Source organism: Mesoplodon bidens, assembly GCF_964165515.1.
Source record: "Mesoplodon bidens genome assembly, chromosome: Y".
NCBI classification, from domain to species: Eukaryota; Metazoa; Chordata; class Mammalia; order Artiodactyla; family Ziphiidae; genus Mesoplodon; species Mesoplodon bidens.
In genome coordinates this window covers 10,812,229-10,825,715 of record NC_138180.1, presented here as the reverse complement: position 1 = coordinate 10,825,715, position 13,487 = coordinate 10,812,229, and positions in this window count along the sequence as shown.

The following is a 13,487-nucleotide window of genomic DNA, read 5'->3' as shown; positions in this document are numbered from 1 at the left end:
TAAGGGTCAGGTCCTCTACATTGTTGCGGGCCTAAGGCTTAGTTCACCATATAGCAATGTATATATTGACCTATTTTCCCCTCGACTTTCTGTGATTCCCTACATCTCACCTTTCTTTGCAGACAAACCATTTGAAATACCGTTAACTTATTTCACAGCCAATAAGTCTTTGAAATAATGTGTATTTTTTAGCGAAATATTCTTATATAATTAGGCAGAAAATCTGACCTGCCAGAGTTTTCAAAACAGCATAATTTCACTCTTCTCTATGATGAATCTGTTGTATTACACAACCTTTTAGTATTTAGCTTTGTCAATGTCATGTACTTTAAAAATGTTGTAGAGATACTTCCAGGCTTTGAAAACATCCTTGTTCCTTGTTTCAGTTCCAGTTTTATGTATATTATCTGCCTTGCACCTGATTATTCCAACATGTGATGGATGGCCTAGGGAATCTAATTCTGCTATTGATTGTTTTTGCTAATTGTCTCCCCCTTGTAGCTGGTTTCTTCATTATTGTGTACATTTAGATCATGAGCTCATGTTTAGCTAAACAGCTGACCTTGTAATAGGATTAGGTGTGAACGCTCGTAAGCTTCATCAGAAAGTCGCAAGGATTTATTTGTGTCCCTCCAATGAGTTGCCCGCTAGGACCCCGTTTTCTACAAGTGTTGGTCCTATACTTCCTCTAGAGGCAGGGACTCAGACAGGGCTGCTTTGCGGCCCCCGATCTGGGGCCGGGGCAGTGAGCGGCCTATGGCCCGGTCAGGAAGCTCTCCGCGTGTGTCCCAGGGACCCATCTGCCTGCGAACTTCGGTCACCTGGCAGGAAGCTACGATGCCCAGACCTATGGTTAGCTGTGCAGCGAGGGGTACTGCGTGGACAGGTTCCACACACACTTCAAGTATGAGGGCGGGCTGAGTGGAAAGGTTAGTGTTTGGGCAGCTGTGCAGACAAAGAAGGCGCCGTTTGGCCTGGGCCTACATGTTTGTGACACCCCATTGGGCCTGCCGGGCTCTGAGGGCCCTGCGTGGGACCCCTGCTCCCTTGCCTTTGTTCAGTCACAGCAGAGATGGCCACACCCACTCCCTCAGTGAGGGCAGTGTTCCAACCTCCCTCAGCCCCGCCCCCGGCACGCAGGTTACCATGGACTACAGATGCTGCATTCTGAGGCCAGGGCGTTCCGAGAATGACAAGGGCAGACATGATGATCTTAAATGATTTCCTCTTGTGTCAGTTTTGGTAAACTTTAGGAGCTAGGAAATGGTCCACTTTACAGAAATATTCAAATTTACTGGCATTTCCTATATTCTCTGCTATAACTTTGTCCTGATTCTTTCTGTATATTGTTTACTAATGTTTTTGTTCTCCTTAATCAAAGTGTGTCTTTTAAATCTTTTCAAAGAATATTCTTTGGACTTACTAAATCACCTCAATTTTATACATTTTCTGTTGTATTAAATTCTGCTCATATCTTTATTTATCTTTTTTCTATTCTCTCAGGGTTTATTGTTTTGATCTTCTGATGTCAATTAAAACACTTGGTTATTCATTTTTATAAATCTTTTTACTTATAAAGATTTGAACTTTTGAAGATTCCAGCTTACTTGTAAGTTTCGAAGGGTCAGATCGTCTACATTATTGCTCGCCTAAGGCTTAGTTCAACATATAGCAATGTATATATTGACCTATTTTCCCCTCGACTTTCTGTGTTTCCCTACATCTCACCTTTCTTTGCAGACAAGCCACTTGAAATACCTTTAACTTATTTCACAGCCAATAAGTCTTTGAAATAATGTGTATGTTTTAGCGAAATCTTATATAATTAGGCAGAAAATCTGACATGCCATAGTTTTCAAAACAGCATAATTTCACTCTTCTCTATGATGAATCTGTTGTATTACACAAACTTTGAATATTTAGCTTTGTCAATGGCATGTACTTTAAAAATGTTTTAGAGATCCTACCAGTCTTTGAAAACATCCTTGTTCCTTGTTTCAGTTCCAGTTTTATGTATATTTTCTGCCTTGCACCTGAGTATTCCAACATGTGATTGATGGCCTAGGGAATCTAATTCTGGTATTGATTGTTTTTGCTGATTGTCTCCCCCTTGTAGCTGATTTCTTCATTATTGTGTAAATTTAGATCATGAGCTCATGTTTAGCTAAACAGCTGACCTTGTAAGAGGCTTAGGTGTGAACGCTCGTAAGCTTCTTCAGAAAGTCGGCAAAGATTTATTTGTGTCCCTCCAATGAGTTGCCCGCGAGGACCCCGTTTTCTACAAGTGTTGTTCCAATACTTCCTCTAGACGCAGGGACTCAGACAGGGCTGCTTTGCGGCCCCCGATCTGGGGCAGTGGCAGTGGGCGGCCTGTGGCCCGGGCAGGAGACTCTCCGCGTGTGTACCAAGGACCCATCAGCCTGCGAACTTCGGTCACCTGGCAGGAAGGTACGATGCCCAGATCTATGGTTAGCTGTGCAGCGAGGTGTATTGCGTGGACAGGTTTCACACACACTTCAAGTAAGAGGGCGGCCTGAGTGGATAGGTGAGAGTTTGGGTATCTGTGCCGACAAAGAAGGCGCTCTTCGGCATGGGCCTAAATGCTTGTGACACACCACTGGGACTGCCGGGCTCTGAGGGCCCTGCCCCGGGCCCCTGCTCCCCTGCCCTTTGTTCAGTCACAGCAGAGATGGCCACTCCCACTCCCTCAGTGAGGGCAGTGTTCCAACCTCCCTCACCCGCCCCCCTCTCCACAGGTTACCATGGACTACAGATGCTGCATTCTGAGGCCAGGGCGTTCCGAGAAGGACAACGGCAGACATGATGACCTTAAATGACTTCCTCTTGTGTCAGTTTTGGTAAACTTTAGGAGCTAGGAAATGGTCCACTTTACAGAAATGTTCTATTTTACTGGCATTTCCTATATTCTCTGCTGTAACATTGTCCTGATTCTTTCTGTATATTCTTTACTTATGTTTGTGTTTTCCTAAATCAAAGTGTGTCTTTTAAATCTTTTCAAAGAATATTCTTTGGACTAACTACATCACCTGAATTTTATACGTTTTTTGTTGTATTAAGTTCTGCTCATATCTTTATTTATCTTTCTTCTATGTTCTCAGGGATTATTGTTTTGATCTTCTGATGTCAATTAAAACACTTGGTTATTCATTTTCATAAATCTATTTACTTATAAAGATTTGAACTTTTGAAGATTCCTGCTTACTTGTAAGTTTCTAAGGGTCAGGTCCTCTACATTGTTGCGGGCCTAAGGCTTAGTTCACCATATAGCAATGTATATATTGACCTATTTTCCCCTCGACTTTCTGTGATTCCCTACATCTCACCTTTCTTTGCAGACAAACCATTTGAAATACCGTTAACTTATTTCACAGCCAATAAGTCTTTGAAATAATGTGTATTTTTTAGCGAAATATTCTTATATAATTAGGCAGAAAATCTGACCTGCCAGAGTTTTCAAAACAGCATAATTTCACTCTTCTCTATGATGAATCTGTTGTATTACACAACCTTTTAGTATTTAGCTTTGTCAATGACATGTACTTTAAAAATGTTGTAGAGATACTTCCAGACTTTGAAAACATCCTTGTTCCTTGTTTCAGTTCCAGTTTTATGTATATTATCTGCCTTGCACCTGATTATTCCAACATGTGATGGATGGCCTAGGGAATCTAATTCTGCTATTGATTGTTTTTGCTAATTGTCTCCCCCTTGTAGCTGGTTTCTTCATTATTGTGTACATTTAGATCATGAGCTCATGTTTAGCTAAACAGCTGACCTTGTAATAGGATTAGGTGTGAACGCTCGTAAGCTTCATCAGAAAGTCGCAAGGATTTATTTGTGTCCCTCCAATGAGTTGCCCGCTAGGACCCCGTTTTCTACAAGTGTTGGTCCTATACTTCCTCTAGAGGCAGGGACTCAGAGAGGGCTGCTTTGCGGCCCCCGATCTGGGGCCGGGGCAGTGAGCGGCCTATGGCCCTGTCAGGAAGCTCTCCGCGTGTGTCCCAGGGACCCATCTGCCTGCGAACTTCGGTCCCCTGGCAGGAAGCTACGATGCCCAGACCTATGGTTAGCTGTGCAGCGAGGGGTACTGCGTGGACAGGTTCCACACACACTTCAAGTATGAGGGCGGGCTGAGTGGAAAGGTTAGTGTTTGGGCAGCTGTGCAGACAAAGAAGGCGCCCTTTGGCCTGGGCCTACATGTTTGTGACACCCCATTGGGCCAGCCGGGCTCTGAGGGCCCTGCGTGGGACCCCTGCTCCCTTGCCTTTGTTCAGTCACAGCAGAGATGGCCACACCCACTCCCTCAGTGAGGGCAGTGTTCCAACCTCCCTCAGCCCCGCCCCCTGCCCGCAGGTTACCATGGACTACAGATGCTGCATTCTGAGGCCAGGGCGTTCCGAGAATGACAAGGGCAGACATGATGATCTTAAATGATTTCCTCTTGTGTCAGTTTTGGTAAACTTTAGGAGCTAGGAAATGGTCCACTTTACAGAAATATTCAAATTTACTGGCATTTCCTATATTCTCTGCTATAACTTTGTCCTGATTCTTTCTGTATATTGTTTACTAATGTTTTTGTTCTCCTTAATCAAAGTGTGTCTTTTAAATCTTTTCAAAGAATATTCTTTGGACTTACTAAATCACCTCAATTTTATACATTTTCTGTTGTATTAAATTCTGCTCATATCTTTATTTATCTTTTTTCTATTCTCTCAGGGTTTATTGTTTTGATCTTCTGATGTCAATTAAAACACTTGGTTATTCATTTTTATAAATCTTTTTACTTATAAAGATTTGAACTTTTGAAGATTCCAGCTTACTTGTAAGTTTCGAAGGGTCAGATCGTCTACATTATTGCTCGCCTAAGGCTTAGTTCAACATATAGCAATGTATATATTGACCTATTTTCCCCTCGACTTTCTGTGTTTCCCTACATCTCACCTTTCTTTGCAGACAAGCCACTTGAAATACCTTTAACTTATTTCACAGCCAATAAGTCTTTGAAATAATGTGTATGTTTTAGCGAAATCTTATATAATTAGGCAGAAAATCTGACATGCCATAGTTTTCAAAACAGCATAATTTCACTCTTCTCTATGATGAATCTGTTGTATTACACAAACTTTGAATATTTAGCTTTGTCAATGGCATGTACTTTAAAAATGTTTTAGAGATCCTACCAGTCTTTGAAAACATCCTTGTTCCTTGTTTCAGTTCCAGTTTTATGTATATTTTCTGCCTTGCACCTGAGTATTCCAACATGTGATTGATGGCCTAGGGAATCTAATTCTGGTATTGATTGTTTTTGCTGATTGTCTCCCCCTTGTAGCTGATTTCTTCATTATTGTGTAAATTTAGATCATGAGCTCATGTTTAGCTAAACAGCTGAAATTGTAAGAGGCTTAGGTGTGAACGCTCGTAAGCTTCTTCAGAAAGTCGGCAAAGATTTATTTGTGTCCCTCCAATGAGTTGCCCGCGAGGACCCCGTTTTCTACAAGTGTTGTTCCAATACTTCCTCTAGACGCAGGGACTCAGACAGGGCTGCTTTGCGGCCCCCGATCTGGGGCAGTGGCAGTGGGCGGCCTGTGGCCCGGGCAGGAGACTCTCCGCGTGTGTACCAAGGACCCATCAGCCTGCGGACTTCGGTCACATGGCAGGAAGATACGATGCCCAGATCTATGGTTAGCTGTGCAGCGAGGTGTATTGCGTGGACAGGTTTCACACACACTTCAAGTAAGAGGGCGGCCTGAGTGGATAGGTGAGAGTTTGGGTATCTGTGCCGACAAAGAAGGCGCTCTTCGGCATGGGCCTAAATGCTTGTGACACACCACTGGGACTGCCGGGCTCTGAGGGCCCTGCCCCGGGCCCCTGCTCCCCTGCCCTTTGTTCAGTCACAGCAGAGATGGCCACTCCCACTCCCTCAGTGAGGGCAGTGTTCCAACCTCCCTCACCCGCCCCCCTCTCCACAGGTTACCATGGACTACAGATGCTGCATTCTGAGGCCAGGGCGTTCCGAGAATGCCAAGGGCAGACATGATGACCTTAAATGACTTCCTCTTGTGTCAGTTTTGGTAAACTTTAGGAGCTAGGAAATGGTCCACTTTACAGAAATGTTCTAATTTACTGGCATTTCCTATATTCTCTGCTGTAACATTGTCCTGATTCTTTCTGTATATTCTTTACTTATGTTTGTGTTTTCCTAAATCAAAGTGTGTCTTTTAAATCTTTTCAAAGAATATTCTTTGGACTTACTACATCACCTGAATTTTATACGTTTTCTGTTGTATTAAGTTCTGCTCATATTTTTACTTATCTTTTTTCTATGTTCTCAGGGTTTATTGTTTTGATCTTCTGATGTCAATTAAAACACTTGGTTATTCATTTTCATAAATCTATTTACTTATAAAGATTTGAACTTTTGAAGATTCCAGCTTACTTGTAAGTTTCTAAGGGTCAGGTCCTCTACATTGTTGTAGGCCTAAGGCTTAGTTCACCATATAGCAATGTATATATTGACCTATTTTCCCCTCGACTTTCTGTGATTCCCTACATCTCACCTTTCTTTGCAGACAAGCCATTTGAAATACACAACTTATTTCACAGCCAATAAGTCTTTGAAATAATGTGTATTTTTTAGCGAAATCTTCTTATATAATTAGGCAGAAAATCTGACATGCCATAGTTTTCAAAACAGCATAATTTCACGCTTTTCTATGATGAATCTGTTGTATTACACAACCTTTTAATATTTAGCTTTGTCAATGATATGTACTTTAAATATGCTTTAGAGATCCTTCCAGACTTTGAAAACATCCTTGTTCCTTGTTTCATTTCCAGTTTTATGTATATTATCTGCCTTGCACCTGATTATTCCAACATGTGATGAATGGCCTAGGGAATCTAATTCTGGTATTGATTGTTTTTGCTAATTGTCTCCCCCTTGTAGCTGATTTCTTCATTATTGTGTACATTTAGATCATGAGCTCATGTTTAGCTAAACAGTTGACATTTTAAGAGGCTTAGGTGTGAACGCTCGTAAGCTACATCAGAAATTCGCAAAGATTTATTTGTGTCCTTCCAAAGAGTTGCCCGCTAGGACCCCGTTTTCTACAAGTGTTGGTCCTATACTTCCTCTAGAGGCAGGGACTCAGACAGGGCTGCTTTGTGGCCCCCGATCTGGGGCCGGGGCCGTGAGCGGCCTGTGGCACGGTCAGGAAGCTCTCCGCGTGTGTCCCAGGGACCCATCTGCCTGCGAACTTCGGTCCCCTGGCAGGAAGCTACGATGCCCAGACGTATGGTTAGCTGTGCAGCGAGGGGTACTGCGTGGACAGGTTCCACACACACTTTAAGTATGAGGGCGGGCTGAGTGGAAAGGTTAGTGTTTGGGCAGCTGTGGAGACAAAGAAGGCGCACTTTGGCCAGGGCCTAAATGCTTGTGACACCCCATTGGGCCTGCCGGGCTCTGAGGGCCCTGCCCTGGGACCCCTGCTCCCTTGGCTTTGTTCAGTCACAGCAGAGATGGCCACTCCCACTCCCTCAGTGAGGGCAGTGTTCCAACCTCCCTCAGCCCCGCCCCCTCTCCGCAGGTTACCATGGACTACAGATGCTGCATTCTGAGCCCAGGGCATTCCGAGAATGCCAAGGGCAGACATGATGACCTTAAATGATTTCCTCTTGTGTCAGTTTTGGTAAACTTTAGGAGCTAGGAATTGGTCCACTTTACAGAAATGTTCTAATTTACTGGCATTTCCTATATTCTCTGCTATAACTTTGTCCTGATTCTTTCTGTATATTGTTTACTTATGTTTTTGTTTTCCTTAATCAAAGTGTGTCTTTTAAATCTTTTCAAAGAATATTCTTTGGACTTACTAAATCACCTCAATTTTATACGTTTTCTATTGTATTAAATTCTGCTCATATCTTTATTTATCTTTTTTCTATGTTCTCAGGGTTTATTGTTTGGATGTTCTGATGTCAATTAAAACACTTGGTTATTCATTTTAATAAATCTTTTTACTTATAAAGATTTGAACTTTTGAAGATTCCAGCTTACTTGTAAGTTTCTAAGGGTCAGGTCCTCTATATTGTTGCTGGCCTAAGGCTTAGTTCACCCTATAGCAATGTATATATTGACCTATTTTCCCCTCGACTTTCTGTGATTCCCTACATCTCACCTTTCTTTGCAGACAAGCCATTTGAAATACCCTTATTTCACAGCCCATAAGTCTTTGAAATAATGTGTATTTTTTAGAGAAATCTTCTTATATAATTAGGCGGAAAATCTGACTTGCCATAGTTTTCAAAACAGCATAATTTCACTCTGCTCAATGATGAATCTGTTGTATTACACAATCTTTGAGTATTTACCTTTGTCAATGACATGTTCTTTAAAAATGTTTTAGAGATCCTACCAGTCTTTGAAAACATCCTTGTTCCTTGTTTCAGTTCCAGTTTTATGTATATTTTCTGCCTTGCACCTGATTATTCCAACATCTGATGGATGGCCTAGGGAATCTCATTCTGGTATTGATTGTTTTTGCTGATGGTCTCCCCCTGTAGCTGATTTCTTCATTATTCTGTAAATTTAGATCATGAGCTCATGTTTAGCTAAACAGCTGACCTTCTAAGAGGATTAGGTGTGAACGCTCGTAAGCTTCATCAGAAAGTCGGTAAAGATTTATTTGTGTCCCTCCAATGAGTTGCCCACGAGGACCCCGTTTTCTACAAGTGTTGGTTCAATACTTCCTCTAGAGGCAGGGACTCAGACAGGGCTGCTTTGCGTCCCCAGATCTGGGGCAGTGGCAGTGGGCGGCCTTTGGCCCGGGCAGAAGTCTCTCCGCGTGTGTCCCAGGGACCCATCTGCCTGCGAACTTCGGTCACCTGGCAGGAAGCTACGATGCCCAGACCTATGGTTAGCTGTGCAGCGAGGTGTATTGCGCGGACAGGTTTCACACACACTTCAAGTAAGAGGGCGGCCTGAGTGGATAGGTGAGAGTTTGGGCAGCTGTGCAGACAAAGAAGGCGCTCTTCGGCCTGTGCCTAAATGCTTGTGACACCCCAATGGGACTGCCGGGCTCTGAGGGCCCTGCCATGGGCCACTGCTCCCCTGCCCTTTGTTCAGTCACAGCAGAGATGGCCACTCCCTCTCCCACAGTGAGGGCTGTGTTCCAACCTCCCTCACCCCACCCCTCTCCGCAGGTTACCATGGACTAAAGATGCTGCATTATGAGGCCAGGGCGTTCCGAGAAGGACAACGGCAGACATGATGACCTTAAATGATTTCCTCTTGTGTCAGTTTTGGTAAACTTTAGGAGCTAGGAAATGGTCCACTTTACAGAAATGTTCTATTTTACTGGCATTTCCTATATTCTCTGCTGTAACATTGTCCTGATTCTTTCTGTATATTCTTTACTTATGTTTGTGTTTTCCTAAATCAAAGTGTGTCTTTTAAATCTTTTCAAAGAATATTCTTTGGACTTACTACATCACCTGAATTTTATACGTTTTTTGTTGTATTAAATTCTGCTCATATCTTTATTTATCTTTCTTCTATGTTCTCAGTGATTATTGTTTTGATCTTCTGATGTCAATTAAAACACTTGGGTATTCATTTTCATAAATCTATTTACTTATAAAGATTTGAACTTTTGAAGATTCCTGCTTACTTGTAAGTTTCTAAGGGTCAGTTCCTCTACATTGTTGCGGGCCTAAGGCTTAGTTCACCATATAGCAATGTATATATTGACCTATTTTCCCCTCGACTTTCTGTGATTCCCTACATCTCACCTTTCTTTGCAGACAAACCATTTGAAATACCGTTAACTTATTTCACAGCCAATAAGTCTTTGAAATAATGTGTATTTTTTAGCGAAATATTCTTATATAATTAGGCAGAAAATCTGACCTGCCAGAGTTTTCAAAACAGCATAATTTCACTCTTCTCTATGATGAATCTGTTGTATTACACAACCTTTTAGTATTTAGCTTTGTCAATGACATGTACTTTAAAAATGTTGTAGAGATACTTCCAGACTTTGAAAACATCCTTGTTCCTTGTTTCAGTTCCAGTTTTATGTATATTATCTGCCTTGCACCTGATTATTCCAACATGTGATGGATGGCCTAGGGAATCTAATTCTGCAATTGATTGTTTTTGCTAATTGTCTCCCCCTTGTAGCTGGTTTCTTCATTATTGTGTACATTTAGATCATGAGCTCATGTTTAGCTAAACAGCTGACCTTGTAATAGGATTAGGTGTGAACGCTCGTAAGCTTCATCAGAAAGTCGCAAGGATTTATTTGTGTCCCTCCAATGAGTTGCCCGCTAGGACCCCGTTTTCTACAAGTGTTGGTCCTATACTTCCTCTAGAGGCAGGGACTCAGAGAGGGCTGCTTTGCGGCCCCCGATCTGGGGCCGGGGCAGTGAGCGGCCTATGGCCCGGTCAGGAAGCTCTCCGCGTGTGTCCCAGGGACCCTTCTGCCTGCGAACTTCGGTCCCCTGGCAGGAAGCTACGATGCCCAGACCTATGGTTAGCTGTGCAGCGAGGGGTACTGCGTGGACAGGTTCCACACACACTTCAAGTATGAGGGCGGGCTGAGTGGAAAGGTTAGTGTTTGGGCAGCTGTGCAGACAAAGAAGGCGCCCTTTGGCCTGGGCCTACATGTTTGTGACACCCCATTGTGCCTGCCGGGCTCTGAGGGCCCTGCGTGGGACCCCTGCTCCCTTGCCTTTGTTCAGTCACAGCAGAGATGGCCACACCCACTCCCTCAGTGAGGGCAGTGTTCCAACCTCCCTCAGCCCCGCCCCCTGCCCGCAGGTTACCATGGACTACAGATGCTGCATTCTGAGGCCAGGGCGTTCCGAGAATGACAAGGGCAGACATGATGATCTTAAATGATTTCCTCTTGTGTCAGTTTTGGTAAACTTTAGGAGCTAGGAAATGGTCCACTTTACAGAAATATTCAAATTTACTGGCATTTCCTATATTCTCTGCTATAACTTTGTCCTGATTCTTTCTGTATATTGTTTACTAATGTTTTTGTTCTCCTTAATCAAAGTGTGTCTTTTAAATCTTTTCAAAGAATATTCTTTGGACTTACTAAATCACCTCAATTTTATACATTTTCTGTTGTATTAAATTCTGCTCATATCTTTATTTATCTTTTTTCTATTCTCTCAGGGTTTATTGTTTGGATGTTCTGATGTCAATTAAAACACTTGGTTATTCATTTTTATAAATCTTTTTACTTATAAAGATTTGAACTTTTGAAGATTCCAGCTTACTTGTAAGTTTCTAAGGGTCAGATCGTCTACATTATTGCTCGCCTAAGGCTTAGTTCAACATATAGCAATGTATATATTGACCTATTTTCCCCTCGACTTTCTGTGTTTCCCTACATCTCACCTTTCTTTGCAGACAAGCCACTTGAAATACCTTTAACTTATTTCACAGCCAATAAGTCTTTGAAATAATGTGTATGTTTTAGCGAAATCTTCTTATATAATTAGGCAGAAAATCTGACATGCCATAGTTTTCAAAACAGCATAATTTCACTCTTCTCTATGATGAATCTGTTGTATTACACAAACTTTGAATATTTAGCTTTGTCAATTGCATGTACTTTAAAAATGTTTTAGAGATCCTACCAGTCTTTGAAAACATCCTTGTTCCTTGTTTCAGTTCCAGTTTTATGTATATTTTCTGCCTTGCACCTGAGTATTCCAACATGTGATTGATGGCCTAGGGAATCTAATTCTGGTATTGATTGTTTTTGCTGATTGTCTCCCCCTTGTAGCTGATTTCTTCATTATTGTGTAAACTTAGATCATGAGCTCATGTTTAGCTAAACAGTTGACATTGTAAGAGGCTTAGGTGTGAACGCTCGTAAGCTTCATCAGAAAGTCGGCAAAGATTTATTTGTGTCCCTCCAATGAGTTGCCCGCTAGGACCCCGTTTTCTACAAGTGTTGGTCCAATACTTCCTCTAGAGGCAGGGACTCAGACAGGGCTGCTTTGCGGCCTCCGATCTGGGGCCGGGGCAGTGAGCGGCGTGCGGCCCGGTCAGGAGCCTCTCCGCGTGTGTCCCAGTGACCCATCTGCCTGCACACTTCGGTCCCCTGGCAGGAAGCTACGATGCCCAGACCTATGGTTATCTCTGCAGCGAGTTTTACTGCATGGACAGGTTCCACACACACTTCAAGTAAGATGGCGGCCTGAGTGGAAAGGTGAGAGTTTGGGCAGCTGTGCAGACAAAGAATGCGCTCTTTGGCCTGGTCCTAAATGCTTGTGACACCCCACTGGTACTGCCGGGCTCTGAGGGCCCTGCCTTGGGCCCCCTGCTCCCCTGCCCTTTGTTCAGTCACAGCAGAGATGGCCACACCCACTCCCTCAGTGAGGGCAGTGTTCCAACCGCCCTCAGCCCCGCCCCCTCTCCCCAGGTTACCATGGACTACAGATGCTGCATTCTGAGGCAAGGGCGTTCCGAGAATGCCAAGGGCAGACATGATGACCTTAAATGATTTCCTCTTGTGTCAGTTTTGGTAAACTTTAGGAGCTAGGAAATGGTCCACTTTACAGAAATGTTCTAATTTACTGGCATTTCAGATATTCTCTGCTATAACATTGTCCTGATTGTCTCTGTATATTCTTTACTTATGTTTTTGTTTTCCTTAATCAAAGTGTGTCTTTTAAATCTTTTCAAAAATATTCTTTAGACTTACTACATCACCTGAATTTTATACGTTTTCTGTTGTATTAAGTTCTGCTCATATCTTTATTTATCTGTTTTCTATGTTTTCAGGGTTTATTGTTTTGATCTTCTGATGTCATATAAAACACATGATTATTCATTTTAATAAATCTTTTTCCTTATAAAGATTTGAACTTTTAAAGATTCCAGCTTACTTGTAAGATTCTAAGGCTCAGGTCCTCTACATTTTTGCAGGCCTAAGGCTTAGTTCAACATATAGCAATGTATATATTGACCTATTTTCCCCTCGACTTTCTGTGATTCCCTACATCTCACCTTTCTGTGCAGACAAGCCATTTGAAATATCCTTAACTTATTTCACAGCCAATAAGTGTTTGAAATAATGTGTATTTTTTAGAGAAATCGTCTTATAGAATTAGGCAGTAAATCTGACCAGCCATAGTTTTCAAAACAGCATAAATTCACTCTTCTCAAAGATTAATCTGTTGTATTACACAACCTTCGAGTATTTATCTTTATCAATGACATGTACTTTAAAAATGTTTTAGAGATCCTACCAGTCTTTGAAAACATCCTTGTTCCTTGTTCCCACGTGCCATCTGCCTTGTGGTCGGGAAAGCAACAGGCTGCACAAACAGCCGTCCCCCACTACGACGCCCACGGGCCTCACAGGCAGGCTCCTGACAAAGGGCCCTCGGCCCGCGGTGAAGTGCAGGGCAGCGGGTGTCTGCCTTCTCTCCGCCTCTGCCCTGGCTAG